The sequence below is a fragment of the Meriones unguiculatus genome, chromosome 10, assembly GCF_030254825.1.
Source record: "Meriones unguiculatus strain TT.TT164.6M chromosome 10, Bangor_MerUng_6.1, whole genome shotgun sequence".
NCBI lineage: Eukaryota > Metazoa > Chordata > Mammalia > Rodentia > Muridae > Meriones > Meriones unguiculatus.
Window position 1 is genome coordinate 61,973,920 of NC_083358.1, and position 26,521 is coordinate 62,000,440.

General features: G+C 47.4%; 1 long non-coding RNA gene across 1 annotated transcript; it reads right to left on the reverse strand.

The window, feature by feature from the left end:
- Positions 1-5,139: 5,139 nt before the first annotated feature.
- LOC132656870 (uncharacterized) lies at positions 5,140-26,318 on the reverse strand. The gene is made up of 4 exons (XR_009594652.1): positions 26,186-26,318; positions 8,828-8,980; positions 8,587-8,699; positions 5,140-5,329 (listed from the first exon to the last, which is right to left on the reverse strand). It is a non-coding gene; the product is annotated as an uncharacterized LOC132656870 (long non-coding RNA).
- Positions 26,319-26,521: the final 203 nt, after the last annotated feature.

Here is a 26,521-nt window from a genome sequence, read left to right on the forward strand (position 1 = left end):
AGGCAAAGACAGGTGGGCATCTGTGAGTTTAAGGCCAGCCTGGTCTACCTAGTGAATTCCAAACCATCAGGGAGACACAGGGAGGCCCTGTCTCAAAAGTGTTATTTCTGAATCTGGACAGGATTTCACAAATGCTTCAGGCCCCGTGAACCTACCCAATCCTAACCCCAAGACAAGATGCAGTATGTAAAGGCATTGTGGACTGGCCCTTGAGCCTTCTTCTGAACCACATAATCTAGGAAAGACCTAGATTCTCCTGCAATGCCTCTCCTCTTCCAGGAAACGTTCAGATTGCCGGAAGGCCCTCGGAGTCAATGCCCCCCATATAAGGTACCCCAAGTTCCTCTCTGCAGTGTCTGGATGCTCCTAATGCCTCAGCAGCTTCCTTCCCTCTCTGCTTCTCACCAGCCAACTGTTTCAGAACTGCAGTCTCTCAGCCTGCCCCTCTGTTTAGAACCAGTCAAGGGCCAAAAACATCAACTATCTCTTAAAGGCTAGGTTGGAAAGTGAAGTGGATAAAACTATGGTTCCTGCCCTTTGCCCTCTAAGTTGACTGGACCCTGCTACATCTCTGCCACTGGCCACATGGAATAGCACACAGAAGGGAAGCAAGGTGCGGGGGGAGGGGGAAGGGACAAGGAGCATCTGAAATCAGGGGAGCGCTCCATTGTCTGTCACCGAAGTTCTGTTCCAGGCCAGCCAGTACAGTTATCGTGAGTATCTTACTGACTGACTACTCCGAACTTCAACTGCATCTTTAGAATATGGATAAAGGTAATAGTATCTACCTCCCAGGGTTGTCCTAAGGACCAGTGGAGCTGCTCCAGTAAGTCTCTTACATATTTACCACATCAATAAAAAGGGAGAGCCGCTCCTATTATTTCTGTTTTTTTTTTGTTGTTGTTGTTATAAACACCAGTAAGATGGACCCTTGTTATGCTTTCAGCTGAATCCTTAATGAGACGAAAATTAAATTTTGGCCGCTTGCCCCATGACTGGCCAATTAAGATGTAAGGCAAGGTCTTGAGACAAAGAATGCAGCAGTAGTCAAGAAGCCAGCTTCAGAAGAAGAGGTGGGGCGGGCTGGAGCTGGCTCCTCGGGCTAAGAGCAGGAACTGGCGGGGTGCGGTGGCTCCTTGCCTTAATCCCAGCCTTGGGGAGCCAGAATCAGGTAGGTCTCTGTGAGGTTGAGAACAGCCCGCCCTGTGGCATACTCCCCTCTCTGGGCAGTATAAACAAGGGCACAGGGAGGCCACCAAACTGACTGATTCATGGGTGGGAAGAAGGCTTTTATTACAGATAATGAGAGAGAGAATATAGCCAGAGGCTTTCGGGAATGTCCAAAGCAGCTATGGCTACCTCTCTGGGCAGAGCGGGACAGACTTGCAAGGGCCAGGGCTATCTCTCCCAGGAGCAGAGGGAAGAGTGGAAGCAAAACCTTCTGGGTACAGAGGAACAAAAAACAAAAAACAACAACAACAAAAAAACCAAAACAAAACATGAGCTGCGGGGTGTTGGAGCAGCCTGGTAGGGCCCTGAGGGGGAGCTTGGAAGTTAAAATTGGCTTTGGTATACACCATAGGAATGCCTCAACAGGAAGCCAGATGCCTCATCCACCCAGAGGAAGGAAGATAGGGAAGTGGCTCTTCTTAGCAGAAAGAGCTTGCCAGCTTCCTGAGGAATGATGAAAGTATCCATCAGCAATCCTTGTGCTTTTCCTGCCAGCCTCCAGCCTGAACTGAGCCAAGGCTGTCATCTTGGATGTGGTCAGCAGACCTGTCCTTCTGGGGTGCTTCCTGTTTTCCTTCAGACCTAACGTGCAGGACAGTGGATGCTCTTACAGAACTGAGTGGGTGGTCCAGAAAGAGTCTGTGTGTCTGGGAGCCTGACGGATGTGGTGGTTGAGTAAAGAGCGCAGAGGGAGGGGCATGGGCGGCTGGGCTGAGGAGGGAGAGGCTCCCCAGGCAATGTTCCTCCAGGAAAAGCTACGGTCAAGTGGGGGCAACCACTGTACTCATCCCTACCCAGGGCTTATTGTTGTATGTGTTGTTCTGATGTGTTTGTAAAGCGTGTATTAATTCTCAAAACCATCTGGGTTTGGATAATAAAGTATCGACTCTGCCTCTGTGGTGACCAAAAGGCAACTGTGTTGCCTGGCTGAATATGCTGACCTAAAGCTCATTTCCCATCCTTTCTCCCTCTCTCCCCTCCCACATTCACTCCAACTGAGCTTTGGAGAGTGAGGGAAGGAGAGGAATAGAAATGTGGGCCCTGGTGTAGGGTACAGGAAAGCTCAGCACCCTCCACTGCTGCTCCATCTTTTGTCACTGAAGTTCCTGTCTGAAGCACGCCTTAGCTGGAGGAAGGAGAAACAAGTTGGCGCGTTGGTTAACATGACGCAAACTAGAGTCGTAAGAAGTCAGTGGAGAGAAATGCAAGAATAGACTCAGTCCCACCTCAAACAGCAAGAAGATGCTGATTTAAGGATTAGGAAAAGAGAGAACAGGGTGGTGGTGGTACAAGCCTTTAGTCCCAGCACTCAGAAGGCAGCGGCAAGCATATCAGTTTGAGGCCAGTCTGGTCCACAGAGTAAGTTTCAGGATAGTCAGGACCATACAGAGAAACAGGTCTCAAAACAAAACAAATGAAAAAAAGAAAGGAGAGAGAGAGGAGAGAGAGAGAGAGAGAGAGAGAGATATCAAATCAAATCAAAACAAACAAAAAACAGGAAAACAGGGCATAGTTCAGGGTACAAAGTACTTTCATAGCCAGAGGAAGGGAAACAGGACAGGGAGGTGATACAGTCGGCAGATTCATCGTCGCCTGGGCAACGTGAGGGAGGAAGGATTTATTTTGCCTCATGACTTCAGAAATTGCAGACCATCATCCTCCGCTCCTTTGATCCTGGGTCCCTGATGAGACAGAAGATCACAGCGGTGGGAGGGAGTGGAGAGGAAGCAGGTCAGACAGAGAGGAGCTGGGGACAAGAAACAGCCTCTAAGGACACACAGTGATCTACCTCTTTCCACCAGGCCCTTCCAGAGTTCCCAGGACTTTGCAGAATAACACCATTGTGCAGACACTAGGTATCTAACACACAAGCTCAGGGCACATCCCATATTCAAACTGTAACATCTTACCAAGGATGGAGGGCCATGGTGGCACAGGTCTTTAGTCCCAGCACTTGGGAGGCAAAGGCAAAGGCAAAGGCAAAGGCAAAGGCAAAGGCAAAGGCAAAGGCAAAGGCAAAGGCAAAGGCAAAGGCAGGTAAGTTCAAGGCCAGCCTGGTCTACAAAGAGAGTTCCAGAACAGCCAGAGCCGTTACACAGAGAGACCCTGTCTTAAAAAACAAACAACAACAAAATCCTACTAAGGACAACTCCAAACAAGCAGCCCCAAGAAGATGAAAGGCAAGATTAAAGTAAAAAATCAGAAACTTCCCTGCCTGATTCTTCCCCCTGTCTTAATAAATGAAGTGACAGAGATTACCCGAATGATGATTATTCCCATCCTCATGGTTTCAAGGCTTTGTAACAAAAGTCACAATTACACAAAAATGCTTGTGAGCTCCTAGCATTACTGCATTATCCCCACCCCCACCTTCCTCACGAAGCCCCTTTGGATCAGTCTCCTGTTTAATGAGTGTGGGGATAGGGAAAACATCTGGCAGGATGACACGAACTGTTTCACAGTCCAGTTTCAGATCTTCCATAACCCTGATGGCATGGCGTTTTGGACCCCTGAAGCTGGAGAGCAGGTCCTGTCGCAAGCAACCTGCTAAGTGTGGTGCCATGAGGGAAGCATGGCAGGCCGCAATGGGAAAAACAAGAAATTAAAATAGATAGTGACCCCGAGAAAAACTAACAAGAGACATTGTCAGGAAAATTCAGAGAGCTTTTGAATACTTCAGGGCTGGAGAGAGGCTTGAGGCAGCTAAGAGCTTGCCATATAAACATGAGAGCCTGAGGTTAGCTCTTCAAGACCTGTGTAAAACCTGGGCAATGTGGCTTGTGTCTGTAACCCCAGGTTTAGAAGGCCATAGACAGGTGGATTCCTGGCATCCAGGTTCAGTGAGAGAACCTGTCTAAAAAAAAAAAAAAAAGTCAAACAAAAGGGTTAGACAGATGGCTGGGAGGTTAAGAGCACTTGTTTTTGCAAAAGGTCAGGGTCCTGGGGACAAGACCCTTACGGGGGCTCACAACCACCCGTAACTCTGGTTCTAGAGGATTTGATTGTTCTCTTCTGAGCTCTGTGGGCTCCTGGCATGCATGTGGTACACACACACACACGCGCGCACACACACACACTCACTCACACACACTTGCGCGCGCGCGCACACACACACACACACACACACACATATAGAGGCAAAATACTCATATACATTTTAAAAACTAGATGGGGTTAGAGAGATGGCTCAGGAGTTAAGAGCACTGATTGCTCTTCTAAAGGTCCTGAGTTCGGTTCCCAGCAACCACATGGTGGCTCACAATCATCCATAATGAAATCTGGTGTCCTCTTCTGTCATGCAGGTCTATATGCAGACAGAACTCTGTATACATAATAAATAAATAAATAAATAAATAAATAAATGAATCTTTTTTTAAAAACTAGAAAAATAAAATAGAGAGTCACTGAGGAAGACACCTGAAGTTGACGTTTAGTCTCCTCTTACACATGTACATGCGCATATGAACACATATACCTAACATACTATACATGCAAAATTAGTTGAAGGAAAAAATTAAAATACCCTATTTATATTGTTGGCTGTAAAGGCAAAGATTGTAATGCTGTTATGCAATCACTTGATTACAACTTTCCAGAGAGGCCTGAGTAGTGGTGCACTTGGGAGGCAGAGGCAGGTGAATCTCTGTGAGTTCGAGGCCAGCTTGGTTTAAAAAGCGAGTCAAGAACAGCCACAGCTCTGTTACACAGAGAAACCCTGTCTAAAGAAACAAAACAAACGAGAGGAAACAAAAAACAAAGCAAATGGTGTTTATTTTTTTTTTTGTTCAAACTAAGAATTAATGAATGTTTATAATTATAATTTAAGTTACATTAAGTATAAAGCTTGAAAAGCTCAATTTTTCTGATTTTTGCCTCATAGTTTTCAAGTTTAACCCTCTTCTTCTCATATTCAGTATAAAATGGAGCCTTTCCAATACTTTCCTATTAAGGGGCCTGTCCTCGAGGTAAATGATGAAGACCTTTAGCGGGAACACCAGGGTCTATGCATACGGACATCCAGCTAGCTTCACCAAGGTCAGGCCCAGGGCGGGGCACTTACCATCCGTCTGCTTCATGGGAGAGTCACTGACGGGGATCTCTAGAACAAAGAGAACGTCTGCTTCCAGACAAGTTTTCCTCCCCTGCATTTTTCATTGCCATTATTTGCATCTCTTTGCTTGGAAAGCCAACAGGGCCCTGTCATAGCGAAACACTAGGCACTTGTCTTTCCTGCTGCCGGCAGTTGCCTGGCCCCCTCACCCTTTGTTCTGTACAAAAAGGTCTGACAACCAGATGCCAAATCGACAGGGGTGGGTGGGGGTGTGGGGGCTCTGGTGAGAGAGCACTGTGATTCTAAGGGGGGCTGAGGCCTGTCCTGCCTGTGCACATGCCTCTGTGAGGAGCTTTCTTTGGGGTCCTCTTTTCTTCTCTAGGGCAGGACGGAGAGGGGTTGGTTGCTCATGTGTCTCTGGACCGACTCCACTGTCATCATAAGTCTTTTGTAGGTGTACACTGTCCTACGCTCCCTATTCTGGTAATCATCCTTTTGCTCCTTTGCTTCACATGCGTCCATACCCTTTCTCCCTCAAACATCAGCCCACTCCTGATGACCTCGTCTAGGTTTTGTTTGATTATTTGTTTCTCCCTGGTGCTAGAGTGATGTGGAGAAAGCTCTTTGCTTCAGAGCATAGTCTAAAAGACAAGCCATATCTAAGCAACATTGTGACCTCCAGGACCTCTGGAGAAGGCAAGGATTGCAGAGGGTGGCCAAGAATGCAAGGGACCTTGCGTGTTATCCTAAGTGGTGGGTGTACTGTCTAGTTCTCTTTTATCTTGGCCCCTGATGATCTTACTCCTAGGTATTATATTTAACCCTTGGGGATGTTCTTCATTTTGTGTGGCTTAGTGTCACAGGTGAGGAAGGAGAGAAAGAAAAAAAGAAAGGAAGGAAGGGAGGGAGGGAGGGAGGAAGGGAGGGAGGTAAGATTGAAGAAGGAGGGGGCATGGCTTGTGGGCCAGGCCATCCTACACTAGCCTTCCATGTCTACCAGGGCTCTTCAACCTGTTGGCATTGCAACCATGGCATTGCCATTTTCAATGTGGCTGACTCTATAGCTATCTTTCGATGTATGTGGCCTACGGGCACTGTTTGGACACACCTTACTGTCTAGTCTCATCCTTGTTTACTGGTCCCACTGTCAAACACAGTTGACACTTTGTTCATTACATCTGGGCATCTTTAAGGACCTGGAGGCCACCCACACTTCTCCAGTACTGTGGGGATTCTGGGACTGTTTCAGGCTCCAGATGTGGAGTCAGTAAATGGATTCTTGCTTCTGTCCATATGGCATTTGAAGAAGGACAGAAGGGGCCTTTAATCTCTTTGGAGGCTTTTCTTTTCTTTTCTTTTCTTTTCTTTTCTTTTCTTTTCTTTTCTTTTCTTTTCTTTTCTTTTCTTTTCTTTTCTTTTCCTTGAAACAGGGTTTCTCTGTGTAGCCTTGGCTATCCTGGACTCACTTCGTAGACCAGGCTGGCCTCAAACTCACAGCAATCTGCCTGTCTCTGCCTCCCTAAGTGCTGGGATTACAGGCATGCACCACTGTGCCTGGCTGGAGGCTTTCTTCAAGAGACACTATCCACGGGACATCACCAAGAAGTATCCATGTCTGCTGTCTCTTGCTTCTGTCTGAGTATCTGATGCCACCTCAGGGTGAAATCACAGAATCTGCTACATCTTTAATAGCATCCCTCTCCTTCCCCCTTTTGAAACAAGGTCCCATCTTGAGTTCCGGGATTACAGATGAGTGCCATCCCACCTGACTAATAGAATTATATCCCTCTGTGTGTGTGTGTGTGTGTGTGTGTGTGTGTGTGTGTGTAAACCAGAGGTCAACGGTCAATGTTGGGTGTTGTCCTCAGTTGCTCTCTCCCTCTCTCCTCCTCCTCCTTTTCCTACCCCTATCTTCCTTCTTGAGACAAGGTCTCATGTAGGCCAGACTTGCTCAAAATTTGCCTGGTAGCTATGGGTGACCTAGAACTCCTGATCCTCCTATACCCACTCCCTTGGTGCCTCGACTACAGATGTGCTCGCCTACCCAGTGTACAGGCTAGCAGGGGTCCAACGCAGGACTTGAGGAATCCTTGGCAAGCCCTCTACCATTGAGCTCCATCCCCAGCCCTCCATCTTCAGTTTTGATCCAGAGCCTCTCGCTGAATCTGGAGCCCACTGATTCAGCTGGACTGGCTGGCCAAGGAGTTCCAGGGACCCTTCTGTCTCCTCCTGCGTACTGCTGGGGTTACAGATGTGTGCCACCAGGCCCTCCTTTTTATGTGCGTGCTTGTGTGTGAGTCACCTGCCCAGCCCAGCACTCTACCTTTGAATCTCAAAAATAAATGGGGGAATGAATCTTGGGTGCTTCGGTTCCTTTTAGACCTCCTTCCTTTGGGATGGAAATACCTCATAGCTCTCTGGGGCAACCTTGTGTTGTGTGGAGAGATAACAGTGATTGTATCACTGAAAGCACCCCCCCACACACACACCCACACACCCACAAGTGCAAGATGCTGCCTTCCCTGCCCACAAAGAGAGACCCCTGCTGGGAAAAGCAGAGTCTGCATCCCATTCGGTTTGAGTTCAAGCGTCTCTCCGCTCAGGTAGACGCCTGAGCTTTTTGTGAATACGGAACCTTCCTGTGAACATTTATCTGGAAAGGAATCACTGCTTGTTGTGAGCAGTTAAGTTTATCCAACATCCAAATCTCTTAAAACCCGCGTACTTAAATATTTGTGGTCCTGTGGGATGTGACCGGCATCGTCAGGGATGGCAGAGTTGAAGGCATTCTGGGTCATTCTGCTTTCTTTAAATCTCCTCCAAACACTTTAGGTTTGGCAAAATGAGCCTTGTGTCTGCCAAGCCCCTGTGCCTGCAATTTGTAAACCTCTGTGTATTTTCAGGGAAATGTAGCCCATATGTTTCTGATTGATTTACACTTAACTCATCTCAACGTTGCTTTGCTGGTGTTATTTGATGTCCAAAGTGCCTCAGAGCCTGTTTACATCTGTCTAAACAGCTCCCCGCCCCAACCCGAGACTCAGGAAGATCTGTTTTGCCAAGAATAAACTAAGTTGAACCACCCTGCTGCCCCTCCCGCCTATACCCCCCACATTTGGAACAGACTCTGGTGGATTCTGAAATAAAGATCTGAAGAAGCTGCGTACTTTCCCTAAGAGGAAAGGGAGCTCAGGGCAGCCCTGCCGGGCAGTACCACCACTCACACCAACCCCCAGGGCTCCAGGTTTCTAGCCTAACCTTTCCCTCTCAGGCCCGTTCTCAGCTGGGACTGGCCAGTGACCTACCTCCCACAGGACTCTGTCACTCAGGAAAATGGAAGAGATTTTCTGCAATGAACAAAGGGATCCGATTCTCCGGTTCCCTTGCCAGATTGGTGGTAACATCTTGTCAAGCAAGACTGTGGTTTTCAAACAAAACAAAAGCAATCTTCAGTGAGCGCTCCACACCGCCGAGCCCTAATTTTAGGTAGTTTGCATTTGCCTTGCAAATGAGCCCCCAAATTACTAAGCCACAAGCCAGTCCTACCCAGTGCCAGAAGGACTGAGTACACGCAGAAGGACGTGAGTGCGCTGCTCCTCATTGTGGAAGTGGGCGGTCAGAGGGTTTGAATTCAGATGGTGTCTGTAGCTCTGAAAACACAACAGGATGGGGACAGACTCACTGCATCTCTGTCACATGCTGTAGAGAGAAAAGGAGAGCTCATTTGGAGGTGGGCACTGAGGCGTGTGAAAGTCATCCTTGTATTTGTGACAAAGAACTAAATGATGTGACTTCTCAGTGCTTAATTTTGTTTCTGATGTTAATATCACGGTGTGGGGGGCAGTCTGACACACATCTATTGCTTTTTAGAGCCCAAAAGGTACTGAGAAACAATGTCCTGGGCAGAGGGAATGTTGAAGCACTCAGTGGGGGAGGAGAGTAGAGTGGTCCCTGATGCATCCCAGCAAAAGGGGATAAGGTTACAAGATAGCCAGGGTTCCCTATCACAGGGTTAAGAATTTCTGTTTCTGTATTTAATTCGTATCTATTCTCATTAAATTTAAAAAGACCTTTTAATTTATTTATCTAATTTCTGTATGTGTTTGTGTGTGTCTCTGTGTGTATGCATGCATGCTTGCACTTCACGGCATGCCTCTGGAGGTCAGAGGTCAGAGGTCAAATTTCAGGAGGTGGGTCTTTTTTTTCTCTGCCATGTTGGTCCTGGGGGTTGAATTTAAATTATCAGGCTTGGTGGCAAGCACCATTACTCCAGGAGTCATCTTGCTAGCCACAGAACAATCTTAATCTGTATTAATTAGTAGTTTGGTTTTGATTATTTTCTGGCAGACTGAGGGAGAGAACTGTGTTTACTCTGTGGATCCCTCCAGCGGCCTGGAGGTGTCAGACTTAGTGGGCACTGGGCATCCAGGGCAATGAATGTGAGAAGTGGCTGACTGGCCCACTCTTGGCATGTGGATGAGCTCCTCAGGAACCCTCAGCCGAACATGGAAGCAGCATGTTCTCACCTTGGCTTCTCGGTATATGTCCATTATTTGAGCATTAGGGGAGAGCCTTGAAGCCTGGGGGCCTGGAGCCACTGGCATCTTTGTTAGCTCTTGCTATGGCCCACAGCTACACTAGCAAGACTCACTAGTGGCCTGGGCATGGGTGATCTGACACAAAGATACCCTGAGTTGACCAGAACCAGGGGACAGATAGGCTACTTTTCTAAACCCCGTGAGACAACGGCCATTCTGGCAGCCAGAGTGACTAGTGTGGTACCCAGGCTGTGTAACATCATTTGCCCCAACTGTGCTCTGAGCACGTATTAGTGCGAGGCTATCAGCCTGCCCTGAGCCCAAGCACATGACTGTCAGTGTGAGCTGAGCTATCATTCGCCACTTCAAATCTCCTTGGGGCTCAGAGGAGAAACTTCTCACCTTACAGCGGCTCCCAAGGTCCTATTTTGTTTTTCCCTTTTCAGCTTTAAGTTGTGATTTTTTTTTTTTTTTTTGGTTTTTGTTTTTGAATTGTGGCGAAATGCACATTTTATACAGTGCAGCATATTAGACATCTTCATGTGTGGATTCAGTTGCATTGAGTACAATGCTACTGTTGACTGGTGCCCACCATCTCCAGCATGGCTCTCCTCGCAAACTCATGGCTACCAGAAACCTGCTCCCACTGAGTGTCACCTTCCCCCAGTGTCTGCCTGACCCCTCCTCCACAGCCACCACTGTACTGCCTGGCCCTGCCTTTCTGTCTCTGAATTTGACTATTCTGGATGCCTCACGTAGGTGGAATTAGTCTGTGTTTGTCAGTTAGCTTATTTTACGGCCCTGCCATGTTTTTTATCTTAGGGCCACCGAGTTCCCTGACGAATCAGATGTTTCCCTCCACCACATTTTTCTCTTGAAACCGCAGCTAGGAAACAAAACTTAATCTGTGCCTTATCCAAAACAAACATGGGTGGCGGCAGTTATTGCTGCTGCCTTGCTCTGCGTTCGCTAGCTGTTTAAGGCCTGGCATTTTCTTTTTAAACAGTGATTTCTCATACAGTTCTTTATAACGAAACCTTTCTGTATAGTATTTCCAAACCTTTGTAATAAAGAAACAATTACAATCACTAGGGGATTGGCCCTAGTGCTTGGGAAAGTGTTCCTCAAAGCCAGTGGCTTGCTTACTCCTGTTTGGTTCATCATGGCCATTGGACCTCACTGTTGCTGGCTCAGGTAGCAGACACTTTCGCTGCTGGTCTCTTCTTCTAGATGCTTCTCTCCACTAGGAAGTCACTGTCTTAGTTAGGGCTACTATTGCTGTGAAGAGACACCAGGACCAAGGCAAGAACTAGTTCTAGTTCCAAGAAATAGTTACAGAAGATTAGTTATAGAAGTTATACAGCTTTTGTAGGGTGAGTCCATGATCTTCGTGTCAGGGAGCATGACAGCAGGCATGACGCTGAAGCAGGAACTGAAAGGTTACCTCCTGATTCACAAGTTGAAGGCAGAGAGAGAAAGCACGGGACAGAGAGAGACAGACAGACAGAGAGAAATAGAGACAGACAGACAGACAGACAGACAGACAGACAGACACACACACACACACACACACACACACACACACGGCAGCAGAGAGGGGGAACTGGCCTATAACGGGTTTTTGAAACCTCAAAGCTCAACCCCAGTGAACACCTCCTCCAACACAGCCACACTCTGAATCCTTCTCAAAACAGTTCACCAACCAGAGAGCAAGCATTCAAGTACATGAGCCTAGGGGGTCATTCTCATTCCAACCTCCGGTGTCTCTGCTCAGACCGTAACGTGGAGGCCCAGGTTTTCCTATCTCATGTGTACTGATCTAAACTAGGAAGTCTCTAAAACCATCTAGGGCTGTGTAGGTCCTTCCGGGATGCCACCCACTTAACACCTTCCCCCACAGCGGCTCTTCATCTGGGTGCGGGGAAACAGACTCTGTGGGGACACACTGGGGTTGAGGACAGAGTTGTAGGTGGGAGGAATGGCTCCAGTGAGAAAGGGCCCAAATATTTTTTAATTTAAAGTTAATGCTAGCAAGCCAGAAGCCCAGTTGTTTTTCTTGGAGTGATTCCTCCACACAGGGGGGTTTGATGGTGGCTTCAGGCCCCGAGGAGTCATGCCTTTGGCCTATACTCCACTGGTTCAGCCTCAGAACCCTGAGCCAGTGGTGGCGGGACCTGCAGCAGGCCTTTCTGGGGCTTCTCCTCCTAATGCCCCCTCCCGCCTCTCTAACTCCTCTGTTCTACTCAGTCTTCAGTCAAGGAGGACAGGGCCATGGGGGCTATACAGGTTGCAGTCAGAAGACCCCAAAACTGGCCTGTGGTGTCACTAGCAGCGTGCAGGCTGCTTCACCTGTCTGTCTCCATCTCCCCCCTCCTCACACTGCTAATACCCTTCTTTCAGAGCCGGACAGACTCTGTGAGGTGAGGATAGCCACACATTTAATGATCTGCAACTACGCTGATTAAGACAGAGATCAACTGATTATTATCCACTGAGAATGTTGGTGGTATCCCGTTCTTCTACACCAACTCTGTGTTTCTCTCAAAAAAAAAAAATTCCATAAATTAGTTCGCGCTGAAGGATCCTAAAACGTGGTCAGAACCTGAAAGCAGGCTTTGAGAACTGGCTGCACAGGGGCGCCACACGGGAACTTTGCCATTTCTTTTTGATCGCTTTGGTGTTTTTGAGACAGGGCCATCCTATGTGATTCAGGCTGGCCTTGACTTTCTGATCCTCCTGCCTCAATCCCCTTTGTTCCAGGATTGCAGGCATGTGCCCCACCAGGCCCTGCTTGAGAGACATTCCAAGTGGAGGCTCAAGGTAGCTTTCCTAGTGGTTTGGCATCGCTCATGGTGAGTGTTTGGGTGAGCCCTGGTCTAGACATCTCTCTGCCATAGGCAAGAAGGTCTGTTCTGGTCTTTCAGGGAGGTGTCAACGCATCTGTGTTTACAGACTTCAGCCAGGACTCCACCCAACTATGGAGCCCTCCTCCCTAGGTCTGATTTCCATTTATTGCTGTGTGCTTCCCTCTGCAAAGACTGTAAGTGGCTTGTGATTACCCCCAGCAGCTTCTGGGTCTCCTCCATCTCTGGTTCCTATCGCCTACCTCTTGGAGAGGTGGGGTCGCCATCTGTTTCTTCTTGCTATTCTTTGAGGCTCGTGTTTTCTGCAACTCTGACTCCGGCTCTTCATTCCTTCCCTACACTTTCTCCCGTCTGGAGTCTGGGTTTATTTTTCTTCCTGCCTAACTACTTCTAATATACTAAGTCAATAAACAGATTCTCTGTGGTTACATATGGCAAACAGCTGAGATTTACAGTCGAGAGTAAAATTTCCTCATTTGGGAAAAAAAAAAAAACCCATCATTTCACAGATTTTAAAAGTGGTCATTCTGATCTCCAGGGCAAATAAGAGTGTTTTATAACCTTTCACAAAAGCTTATGCCTTGATTAAATTTTTATTATGAATTATTAATTAAACCAAGGAAATGCAGAGGCCCAAACCTTTGCTTAAATTTGCTCCAGATTGAGACACAAACCAAAGGCGGCAAGAAACCCTGAAGGGGAGGTTTAATGATGAGCAACACATATAAAGCTATTCCAGCACTTTCATCTGCCAAGAGGCTCCAAACCAGCCATGTAAATGAACCCACGTGCCCAGCCAGAATGGAGCTGGAAACAGGCCTGAAAGAAACAGGATCTTCCCAGCCGCTGCTCTCCTCCTGGCCTACATGTCTTCATTCTATGGAGTGCTGGGCCTTCAGATATTCAGGCTGGGTTCTGTGTGAGAGTTCCCTGGAGACGCTTTAGCTTTTCTCTCTTAGCGAAGCTGTTACAAGGCAGGGAATAGGAAGCAGGAGAAAAGAAAATCAGCCCGGCATCTTGGAAGCTGAGCCACAGGCCACATAAAGTCAGCTACTGTTCTCTGGTCAACTGATTGATTCAACCGGGCTTTTCCAATATGGTTTTATTGACTGCCAGGAGGCAAGTGCAGAAACCCAGCTTCTACAGCCATTCCTTCCTTGAAGAAAGGACACCTCCAGCCTTGCTTGGGGGTCAATAGTACATATAGGGATGAAGAGGAAGACAGATCTGTACTCTCTCAATAAAGGCATGTTTTTTCTTTCTTTCTTTTTTGTTTGTTTTCCTTTTATTTTATTTTATTTTATTTTATTTTTTTTGAGACAGGGTTTCTATGTGCAACAGCCCTGGCTGTCCTGGAACTCTCTCTGTAGACTAGACTGACCTCAAACTCACAAAGATTCACCTGCCTCTTTCTCCTGAGTATGGGGATTAAATGTGTGCACCACCAAGCCCGGCTCAAGGGCATCTTTTTTCTCGGAGAGAACTAACTAACTCCTAAAAGTTGTCCCTCTGACCACCCCCACTCATTACACACACAAACACACACACACACACACACACACACACAAATAGACGGGCAGACAAATTAATAGAATTAAAGAGCTGTTAGTAACTAAGGGAAGCAATTAAGTCAAGCATTCCAACACAATAGTTGCAAGTACTGTCTGTAGACTTTCTCCGTGGGACCCACCCACTTGGAAGTGGGCAGGCTTTCCTAAGGACCGCATGGAGATGAGTGTTCTAGTTTGTACCTTAAGTATTCTTCAAAGGTCCAGGTGTTAAAGGCATGGTTGCTGCTCGGAGTTATTGGGAGGTGGTGGGAACTTTAAGAGACCAGGCCTCGTGAGAGGCCTTTAATGGCCTGTGTCCTCAAAAGGGTACTTATGGAAGCCCTGACTCTTCCTCTCTCTTTTTCACTTGCTTGCAGTATTGCTCCATCACACACTCCCACTTCTTTGGTGAGTTTTATGTCAACTTGACATAAGCTGGAGTCATGAAAGGAGGGACCTCAATTGAGAAAATGCCTCCATAAGATCCAGCTGTAGAACATTTTCTTTATTAGTGATTGCTGGGGGAGTGCCCCGCTCACTGTGGGTGGTGCCATCCCTGGGCTGGCGGTCCTGAGTTCTATAAGAAGGTAGGCTGGGCAAGCCCTGATGAGTAAGCCAGTAAGCAGCACCCCTCCATGGCCTCTGCGGTAGCACTTGCTTCCAGGTTTCTGCTTAGTTGTGGTTTCTGCCTTGGCTTCCCTCAATGGACTGTGACTCTGGATGTGTAAGCAAAATAGCCCCTTTCCCTTAGAAGTTGCTTTTGGTCTTGGTGTTTCAGTAACCCTAATTAGACTACCCACAATCATGTGCTACCATAAGCCCAGAGGGCCAATCAAACATGGACTCAAAACTCTCAAACTACTAGTCAAAACAGTTTTCTTCTTAGAAGTTGATGATCTTAGGTATTTGTCACAATAATAGAGAGCTAATTGACTCAATGAGTCTTGAGAAATGATCAAGTGGGGTTGGGATGTGGGGAGTGTGAGGCCATTGAAGGCACATGGATAGCATGACTGAGGAAAGAGAGAATGAAGAGGATGTCCATCCAAAGAGAAGGAAGAACTTCCCAAGCAGGGCAAAGAGGCTCATGCCTTTGACCGTAGCACTTGGGAGGTAGAGGCTGGTGGATCTCTGTGATTTCAAGAACAGCCTGGTCTACCTCTGAAGTTCCAGGTCATCTAGGGCTGAGACGCTGTCTAAAAATATAAAAAATAAAAAGAAAGGAAGAAAAAGGAAGGAGAAGAAAGGGAGGGAGCTTTCTGAGATGTGACCAGCTCTTGCATGAGTGCTAGCTTCTCGCTTCCCCACCTCCTCTGGCCTCTTTGGTTTCAATAGGAACACAGGAGTAAGAGATGTGTGCTGCATGTCTTTTATGACATTAAAAAATGAGCTTCAAAACGGGGTAAAGTGGCTCATGCCTTAATCCTAGTACTTGGGAGGCAAAGGAAGGAAAATTAGAAGCTCAAAATCAGCCTTGTTTATATAGTGAGTTTGAGGCCAGGCCAGCCTGGGCTACATACAACCCTGTTTTGTTGTGCTGTTTTTAAGAAAAGGAGGGATGGCCATCTAACCCTTTGGCTCAGGACCTGGTGCCTACACTTTTGAGCAAGCTTCTCACTGGGCTGTGCCCAGCAGGAAGCTGACTTCCATGACCTCAGAGGACAAGAGGGTAAAGAACTTTCCACCTGCTCCAGGAAGCAGACACCACCCCCAGCCCCCTTCCCCCATTATCTTTAGGCGTTCCCTAGCTGTGCCTGAGAGAGATACCTCACGGAGACCGGCATTTGTTTGGAGCTTTTCTATGTTGACGTCGGGGCTTGCGGCAGATTGGCAACACCGCTCGTGTGTGTGTGTGTGTGTGTGAGTGTGTGTGACATCACATAAAAGAGCTGTAAGAACCCTGTAAAGATAAGAGCAATGGTAGAAAGAATGAGGGGTGCCGTTTCCTTTTTAATATCTGCCATGAATCACAGCCCAAAAGGAAGACAGAAAACAGACATGGGCGTAGGGTGAGGAACAGGACTGCTGTGGGGGTTGGGCTCACATCCTGGCCATGGTATTGCCAGAGGCTGAGTAGAGTGAGAAGTAGGAGACAGTAGGGCTGCCCCAAAGGGTGGGGTTGGGGGCTAGCCTTGGCTGGCAGAATTTTGTAACTGATTACATATACCGTGTAAATCTGTCAGCACTGGTACCCACTCAGTTTGCCAGCACCTAATTAATACCTACTGTGAGTCCAGAAGAGCTTGGAGCTTGGAGGAGTGATGACTATCCCCCACCCCCCAATAAAGAGATTGCTTCAACCCTAGAGGACTCCTTCCAGGAAAGTCCTTCGTTTCCTTCTTCTCCTCTGCCCAAAGTGAAAACAAGGGCAGAGATTCCTGGTCGGAGCTTCTTGAGGTGGAAAGGTCTCTCTGGAGAACCTGCTCTATTCACTCTTGCACTTTGGGAATTCTTCCTGTGGGGATGTAGCTGAGCTGCAAAGTTCTACTGAATGGTTTTTTAAAGATAGATGGTGTCAGGCCGGGGTTTGGAGTAGTTTAGACTGTAACTCCCGGTTGCCAACCTGCTGAACCAATAGCTTTGCTAATGGGAACAATTGCTCCCAGGTTGGAGGGTGAGGCAGTATGCAGCTGAGGCAGGGGATTGCTCAATATTTCAACCTCAGTGTTCTTGTTTGCTGAAAACTTCTACTGTCCTCCATGAATACATCTGAAAGCAGAGGAGTTTGCTGGTGGACACTGGGAGAAAGGAGGGAGGGGACCAACCATGGCGTCTTTACTTCTGCTTATCTTTATAACAGTGGTGCCAAGGCACCAGAAACCAGGATTTCCACATCCTACACTGAGCTACGTCTCAAGCCTGGCTCTGGTTCTTGGTGACAGGGGCAGATAGGTGTTCCATGAACCCAGGGGCCGTACTCAGTGGTCCCCTCAGTAGGACTGGGTTTTCGTAAGGTTAAGGGTCATGTGTATGCCTTAGCCAGCCTTGTAATGGGAAGCGATATGAGGATGTGGAGATGTAGCTAGGGGGTGAGAGGGGTGTGTAAGGAGGGACAGGAATGAAAGAAAAGGAGATGGCTACCGGTGATCCCTCCGGCCTCTTGTGAGACATGTAAGTGCCCTGCTGGTTCAATTGAGCGCTACACGGTATGCCCAGAAGGTCTCAGATATTGTTTAACTCAACCCACTGTGGTGTTGAGGCAACAAGTCAGACAAGAAAGTGTTGGGGAACCTTGGCTTTGGGGTCCAGTTTCACATTTCCTCACTTTATTTACTGAACTGTCTGGTGCTTTGGGCAGGCTACCTGTAAGGTCAGTAGGGAGAGAGAGTATAGGCAAACAAGGCCCACTGTGACCCCCTTTGCTTGCTGCCCCCCACTTCCTTCTTTCGGGGTTGGCAGTTGCTGGACATGACCCTTGAAGGGAGATCAACTGCCTCAGATAGGACAGCTTTATCTCTGCGGTTACTGCAAGTGTGCCTCCATCCACGTCTGTCCAGATCCGAACCAGCAGCCAGATAAACTGCTGTGTTTATCAAGTCTAAACCATTGTCAGAATGCAATTAGCCTGGGAGGCCAGCAGCTCCAGATAAGCAATGCCTGCAGCTGGATTTTTCTGAGGACCCAGTGCTGTTGCTGGGGACGCCATCATATCATCCCTCCCTAACACGCTCTGAGTCTCCTTTCCCCCTGCCCTAAATTTTAGAAGGGTTTTGATGTCCTAACACATTTGTTTCGGTGTTCTTTGCCAACAGTGGGAAATAAAACCCAATGGCTTTTATAGGTGGATAAATCCTTTTAAAAGGCCCTTTTGTTATCACTGTGGGGTTTGTGGGCACTAAAACTGAGTTTTAAGGGACCGATGAAACCCTACAGTAACAGTTTGCTATTTCTGGAAGGGACCCCTTCCTGGTATAGATGGAGAATCACAGCACAGAGGGCCTGGGACTTGTCAGAGGAACTTGTTTGTGAACTTCGGGCAGATGCGGGTTGGAAGCTTGGTGTGGCCACTGACCTGGGCTTGCCCTTGGATAAACTCCTGGAGCCACCGCTTCCTCATCTGTCCAGGGAAATCCACAATCTGGATCTCACAGCGCTGCTGGGAGAGAGAAACACTGTTTCCCTTGGTCAAGGTCACACAGATAACCAAGCAGGGCCAAAGCCAGAACTCTGGAGTCACATCCTGGCCCCCAGGTTTCCATTCTTTCCCCTTCAGAGGCTTTTCCTCATCTCCATTTACCATCAACTAAAACTAGACTCTCCTTGTCCCTCTTGAACTTCAGCAATACCTCACTTGCTGAACCTCCAGATGGTCTGAGCTCAGTTTTGCTCAGGGGCCCATGTTTATACGATGACAGCATCTATATTTTTTCTGGATGGATTAATAATCGACTTTGCCATTGTATTGAGGAAAAACCAGACATCACCTCATGGTCTCAGAAAGGGAGCGTCATTTTTCCCATTCCTTCTGGCAAATGTGCTACTTAGATTTAGTGGCAGCAAGAGAGGTCTACGTGAGCTTTTGCCCAGCTGAAGGGTGTCACTGGTCCACAGCCAGGAAATACCCAATTTCCTAACCGATCCTACCTCATGGCATTCAAGATTGGGGTTCTGACTGAAGTCCCAGGACTGGACTCAGCCTGAGTTTGAAGCCTTTGCCTGGGTGTCCTCTGAGCCATGGACACTAGGTGGCACCACAGGAACATGGCTAGGATGCGAGTGGTCCTGGGAAATCTTTTGGCTTTCCACCAGCTGCCTCAACCATATCCCTTTATCCCATGGCTTCTGTCTTGGGACATCCAGGTGGTGCACAGCCCAGTGAGGGGCATCTGTCCTTGCTTCTGCAGCCCAGCGTTAGAAGCACCTAAGGCTAAGCCCTCATGTCCTCCATTACTCCTCCACCTGCTGGGGTCGCTCCCTGCCCCGTTACTAATTACATGTTTGCTTTGAGTGGCATCAGCAGGAGGCTGTCAGGGCCCACAGATCCCCCAACCCCACCCCAAAGGGCTCCTGAGTTTGCTAGCCTGCCTGCCTGGGACCGTAAGGGGTATGGGGTGACAGCAGCCGAGCTGTCACCAGCTTCAGGCACTGTCCCTCCTCTTCCTCATGTCTGTGCAGCCCTTGGAGTCGGGCTGGAGCTTCTCAACTTTCTGTTCCCATCATTCCTCTGTGCTGGGAGCTGCAGATTCTCTGTTAGCTCTCAACCCAACAGGTGGTCTCTGCAGCTCACCTGCTGTCTTTGATCCTTCCTGTCTCCCACACCCTATCCTTTGCCCCATTCAGGCAGCCTTTTGGACTCCTTGGTCCACAGACCAGAGTCCCCGCCCTCTATTACAGAGCTCCTACTCTCCTGCATCCGTCCTCTACCCTCCACCATTGCAGCCTTGACCCCTACCACACTGAGCCCCACTGGGTCACATTGGATCACCACTGAGTTCCTTTGCCAGGGTACCTCCCCGAAGAGTGCTAATGTAAGACACACTGGAATGGGATGTCCCCCAGCCTACACCATCCTGCCTTTTGCTTGGTACTCTGAAGAACTGGACATGAATCCTGGAGTGACTGGTCCTTTCCTGCCCCCTATAAGCTGAAAGCACATGGAGACACACACACCTGTTGGGCTGTTGGATTGGTGGCAACTTGACTTCACAACAGTCTTTTTTTCCCCCTCCCTAGAAACTCTTTTGGAATACTGTGACATCTATGCCTAGGGCAGGGCTGGGTGTTGCTGTTGGCTGGAACCACAGGCCCAGAGAAAAAATTCCGGCACGTGCTTTGACCATGAGAGCAAAGGCTTGATGGCGGAATATAAAGGGTTGAGGTTGGCAGAAGAGAAAGAGAGAGAGAAGAGGACAGGTTCCAAGATCAGGGCTTCCACGTGGCTGCCTCTGGCCTCTCCATCACACTCTCTGCTGCAGCAAAGTCAAAGATGGCAGGCAGATAAGGTGCTTCATGTCTTCAGCTCAGTTTCCCATCACTACCTACATCATAAGAGGTACGATCTGAACTAAAGCACTGTGGGGGCAAATGAAATGGGCTCAGTAAACAGTACCAGTTACTGCCAAACCCAAGCCCTTGGCCCAGCCTGTTACCAAAATGACCTTGTGGGAACAAAAAGGCCACGTTTTATGTACCTTTCCTCCTCAGGATGCAGGGAGAACATCCCAGAGCTCTTGAAGAGGGTGTGGCCATGCATAGGAGATAAAACATGTGACACTGAGCACCATGGCTTCCTTATTCCTTTTGTGGCGGAGTTTTATCTAGACCCTTCTGGAATGTTCTGGAATACTAGACGCTTTTGTACAGTAATACCACGGGGCCTGCTCTTGATTTAAGAATTTAAATATTAGGACTGGAACGTAGCTGAGTGGTATACAGTAGGCCTAGCAGATGCAGGGCCCTGGGTTTGATCTTCGGCACTGTCAAAAGGGGTATCACCTTCAGATGCTACAGGTTGCTCAGGAGGCCTCGCTAGCTAGTCCACAGATGAAGCCAGTGGACTTGGCTGGGTTTCCACTGAGATCCCTCCAGAGACATGCAAACCCTTCTTCAGTTTGGGACTGTGAACACCACTGTGGCTGTGAGAGCTGCCTGCCTCAGGTGGACAGAGACGGCTTACAGCTCCTTTCTCTAAGTTCCCGTCCTCTGGTACTTCGGACATTTGTTAATACTATGAATGAGACTAAGGTAGCAAGCCATCCCTAAGTGTGAAAGCTGTAGATTATTAATGTTTTAAGCAGCATTATTAAAACTAGCTTGATTATTTTGAGAAGGTGGTCCAATTAGAAGTTATATACTCCTTCCAACGTATGTGTTTATACATAGTGCTTCAGATAAAATACATATTTATAAGTGTGCACATGATGTGTTTGTGTGTGTGTGTGTGCATGCGTGCTTAGCAATTTAATTACCTGGGCTAAATTGCTAGAAGAGATGCCCAGAATGTGAGCCCCCTTTTCTGGGGCTAGATTCAGAGCAGAGGCCACCCCAGAAGGGGATGGTGTTGGTGCCTGCTGGATGACTTCCTTCCACAATGGAAGTCCCAACTGCACAGGGCTCTGGCCCAGAATCTTGCCACAATCTGATTCTGACCTCTGCTGTGCGTGTTGGGGAATGGGGCAAACATCCTTGCCATTGCTCTGGAGAGATACTGACTTGAGGCTTTTGTTTCCAGAGCCGGTTGTCTAGCCTTCCTAATGAGCAAATATGTTCTCTTTAAGGAAACAAACAAACAAAGCAGAAACACCAATTCATCTGGATTTTCTTCATTTGTTTTAAATACAAACAAACAAAAGGAGGGTGGTTATTTCTGCACCAACTCTTTCCAATGCAAGTTGCCTCACTGCTTGGGGTGTTTGGATGGTGCCTGTCACCATAGGACCCACAGGGCCAGTTCCAACTGTTACTCAGTAAGGCTTTTTTCTCTCCAAAATTCCCAGTGTTCCTTTAAGGCCCATTTAGCTGCGGGTTTTGTTTATTCTCCCGGCAATCAGCATTTAAAATAAGACAAACAAGCATTTTTTCCTGAGCTGTGAATCCCTGCCGGCTAGCCTCCACCTGCACACCTGAAGCCAACGTGTCCAATTGAATTTCTCAGTAACCTAGAGCCCCTTCAGAGACCTGCCCCCTCCGTCTATCAGGCTGGGAATAGGGAACTTGAGCGGCATAAATGCAATTTTAAGAATTGCTAATGACGCTAGAAATCTGCAATGCAATTAGCGTCACTGGATTTGGCACTCCTCCGAAGGCACAAACCTCCCTGTCATACTGCAATGTCAAGTGGGCCCACGTGCGCCCAGCCCAGCGCTGGCTATGTTGGCAGCCCCTACACACCAAGGAGGGGTTGGTTTGGGTTCCCCTTTTCTTGTGTAGCTGGTGACATCTTTGTATCTTTTCTGGGGGGTGGGAGGTTAGATGGAGGGATGGATTGTAACCTTGTATTCAATCTTCCAGTAGAGTCACTCTGTTAATTAGGAAATTGGGCTCTACTTTGTGAGCTCGTTTTGTTCCCTAGGATTTTGGTTCACCCTTGATTTCTGTTCTGGATCAGTAATTTTGGCAGAGTTCATTGTTATCTCTGTAGTTATGGGGACCCTCCTACCACTATTACCCTTTATAGGATCTCTCTTTCTCTCTCTCTTCTTCCCTCCCTCTATCCCTCCCTCCGATTTCCTCGCTTTATTCATGTTCCACAGGTGAGAAGAGTAGAAAGTGGCTCATGAAGAGAGGCAGAAGTACAGGCAATTGGGGTGGGGTATGAGTGTAAATTATTAGACTAAAAATGAACCCTTACTTTTTCCTAGGAAAATTATTTTTGCTTTCTGGAAAAATAACACAGGCCAAGCATGCAAATCCTGTTAGCTGCCTAAAAGGCTGCCAAATGCCACAGATGATCTTGGTGGCTCTGTTCGATTCAGCAAAGGTTTCTACTCCGGGGATCTTCTTTCAAATACAGAGGCCCAAATCAGAAGCTCGTAGAGGGGAGCTGTTCTTCCAAGATTCCAGATGTGTCTGTGAGACAACACGTTATGGGGCAAATTGATTTCACCCTTGGGAAACCGGAGATTTTTCAAAGTTATGTCTGCAAAGCCAGCTAATGCAATTCCCCATTAGTACATTAAAGTGTGTCCTTATTAATTCAAACATAAAGGCAACAAAATAAGCTGTTAAATTTAAAATATAATACATATATAATGAGGAGAATGTGTGAAAGCCTTATTCAAATGAAAATACAGGAGTGTTTGAACTACTGAGGTATCTTTTGTATTGAATTATGAGCATATGTAATAGATTTAATTATTAATTTCCCCATTGTTCTATGCATACAGACAGGGTTCAAGGCACAGTCATTCTCCGGCTTTCATAGATCTAATTTGTATAATTATTGCCTGAATAAAGAATTGCTCCAATTCCTAGCTCTCTTTCTTTCTTCCCCCTTCTAAATACTGTTTCAATGCTGCATTCCAAAAGGCGAGCACCTGCCACTTCTTCAAAGTCAGCTGATCATTTGGAATGATGGACGGCATGGCCGCCGATGACGTCTCCTTTCAAGTCTCTTTGTCTAAGTGAATTATCGTGCGTCCTTTTAATTTTATTGAACAAATTACATTTGTCAAGGTCTATCTTTGTAAATAAATGATAACTAGAGACACATGGATGCGTATTTCTGCTGTTCAAGGGCTCTTGTTCCATTTCTGGAAGCCAGATGAACATGGAACAAAGGAGAAACTTTCCTCTAAAAGCAATTATCTTTCTGCATTCCCATCAGTATAATTATATTGCAGGGAATTTTAAGGAGCTGTCGAAGTAGAATTGAATGCTTAAAACTGTGTTTGCTGAATTGCTATGCAAAAGTTGAACAGGCTGTACGGCATCAGACAGAATAGAAGCTCTGTCCTGGCCACGTTTCCCCAAGTTCGGAGTGTGCCTCAAGGATGGAGGCAGCGTGGGGTGACCTCGGCCATGTTTAGGGGTCCTGTGTTTCTTGAACAGAATCTGTAATGACATTTCTGAATCCCGAGGGCTGTTGGCAAGGTGACTGGGAATGTAGACAATAAAACCACCCACTTCCAGTCTATTTGGAAGGCTTCTGATTTGCTGATTTCTCTCTGCCCGGAAGAGAAACCTACCAGCTTATTAAGCAATCCCTGAATGGGGTGGAATAACGAAAGGGCTGTTTGTGAGTGGTGCTGGCAGCACGCACTTTAGCCCCTAAAGCAAACCAGCAGCTGACTTGGAGAGGTATTGAACGTGGTTTGTGCGGCTGCTCTGTCAATAAGGCATGTCAGCAAGGGCCGTTTCTTCATCATTGGCTTCCCCACAATTTAGTGAACTGTAGCTAAGGAGTAAATTGTGCTATCTCATCACTGATGGCTCAGAAGTAGTATAGTGTGTCTGCACGCGTGTGTTCGTGTGTGTGTGTATGTGTGTACATGTGTACTTAAGTATCTTTCCTTAGGACGGGGTCTCTTGCTGGCTTGGAACTTGCAGGTTGGCTAGGCCAGTAAACCCCAACAATCTGTCTCTACTTTTCCACCACCAGAGTTACAATCACTCTCGCCAATTTTTAAAGATCCACCAACTGGACATTTTCGGATCAAGATGGGCATTGGTGAGAGGTGATGAGAGAAAACTCCAGAACTGTGGCTGGTCTGGTGTGGTCAGCTTTGAACTACTGTAATGGATGGAATAACACTCTAAGCTAGAGATCCTCAAAAACAGAAATCCAGAAGCTATAGTGACCTTGTACCTTCATAGAGAAATGGACAAAAGGGTAAGTCAAAAGCCTGCACACGTGGTGGCACAAGCTGGTAAAGGGGTCAGGTCTATCCTGCTCTCTCATGGGCCCAAGAATGGCATTTAATCAGATGCTCTTTTACAGCCAAGGACCAGTGGCAGATAATATTTACTCTTTTACATTCTGTCTCTGTCTTTTTCTTTGTAGATGGCAGAGATTAAGACACCTAACAATCTCTATCATGTTTTTTTGTTTGTTTGAGAAGGAGTCTCAACAACGTGGCCACAAGTGGCCTGGAACCCATTATGTAGACACCTAAAATCTACCTGCCTCTGCCTTCAAGTTAGAAGAATGTGTCACCGTGCCTGGCATCACCTTGCTTTCTGAGACAGAGTCCCTTATTGAGAACTTTGGTTCGCTTTTGAGGCTAAGTTGGTAGGTCAGTAAGACCTAAGTATCCTTCTGCCTCTGTTTTCCTAGTACTGAGATTATGAGTGTTTGCCTCCATGGGTTTTCAGACTCAGATCATGTTTTTGTATCAAACACTTGCAGACTGAGCTGTTTCTATCTCCATCTAGCTCCCTTCATCTCCTTTTTAATAGATTAGATTTTTATCAACAAGGCACTCCTGACTAGAGGGAGAGAAATAAACTGTGATGCTGAGTTATTATCGATTTGACATAATCTAGGATGTCCTGACAGACAGGTTTCTGGGCATACTTCATGGCTTTAAGTGAGGTGGGAAGATTTGCCCACTGTGGGTAGCACCATTCCCCAGGCTGGGGCTCTTAGACTGTACAAAATGGAGAAAGTGAACTGAGCACCAGCATTGTGTCTCTCTGCTTCTTGTCTGTGGGTGCTTCCCTGACTGGGGACTGGGACATGGGACTGTGAACCAAGAAAAAGCCCATCTTTCCTTTGCATTTGTCAGGGTAATTTATCACAGTGACAGCAAAAGAAACTAAGCCAGTACTCTACATGTGTGTAATTAGAAAACTCAAACCCTAGACACTTCACCTCCACCTGGGTAGACAGAGTTCTGTTTAGTTCATTGAAAAAGAACATTCGATCTGCTTTAAGGATCATTGTATGTCTCAGGGCAGGAGACTCCATGCGTCCGATGAAGGATGGATTTCAAGGTGTTAAATTACTGCTGAGCCATCAGCAGTGGCTCAGGTGACTGAACGATATGGGTCAAAGACACTCTGCCCGCTGACATTTTGGCCCTTCCCAGTGTTTTGCACCACAGAAGACCATCAGGAGTACATGTGTCAGATGGTGTTAGCATGAACCACTTTGCTCCCTGGAGTGCTACCCCAAGGAAGACTGACAGGTGGCTCTGGGCGATAGAATGTGAGCTTTCAGGGGAGGACAGTGCTGAAGGGAGTTGGGAGACTGGAATCTTTTCAAAGGCTTTCCCTCATAGGAAATGACAGAATCACACCACCAAAGACCACCCACTTAGACAAGGGAAAGCCAGGTTTTGTCGAAGGCTGCTTCCTGGTCCTGAAGATATCCTGTAGCCTACCATGTGTGAGAGAGTCTTACAGAGTGTGTGTTGAAGGCCTACAAGCCAGCAGGGGAGCGTGCTACAAGCCTACACGTGCTAGGAGGTCTGGACCTGGTCACTGGCTAGGGTAGCTAGGAAGGGGCGGGAAGAGTGGGGGCTGGAGGATTGGCCTCAAAGGCTGGGAATCAGGAAGCCCGATGAAACTCACCAGGCATCTTAGAATGCAAAGGCCATCGTGGTACTAGCTGGAGGTTCCTGGTCCTTTCATTATTCTCCTGGGCCTGACAGGGCTTTGTTGTGGGTTTGCTCCGTGTGGCGTGACTCTTCCTAATGGCGCTTCTTTCCTGGCCTGTGGCATCGTTGTTGTGTTGTTGAAAAGTCCCTCTCCATAGTAACAGAGCTTCCACGGAGTTAACACCTCAACCCATTAAGCTTAAGTGCTTTTCAAAACATTTTATTATTGGCTGAGTGTTTGTGAAGCAGCTTACCTTGGACTCCGACCGCTTCAAGAGGTTTGTGCCTGTCTTGTGTTCTGCAGGAGCCA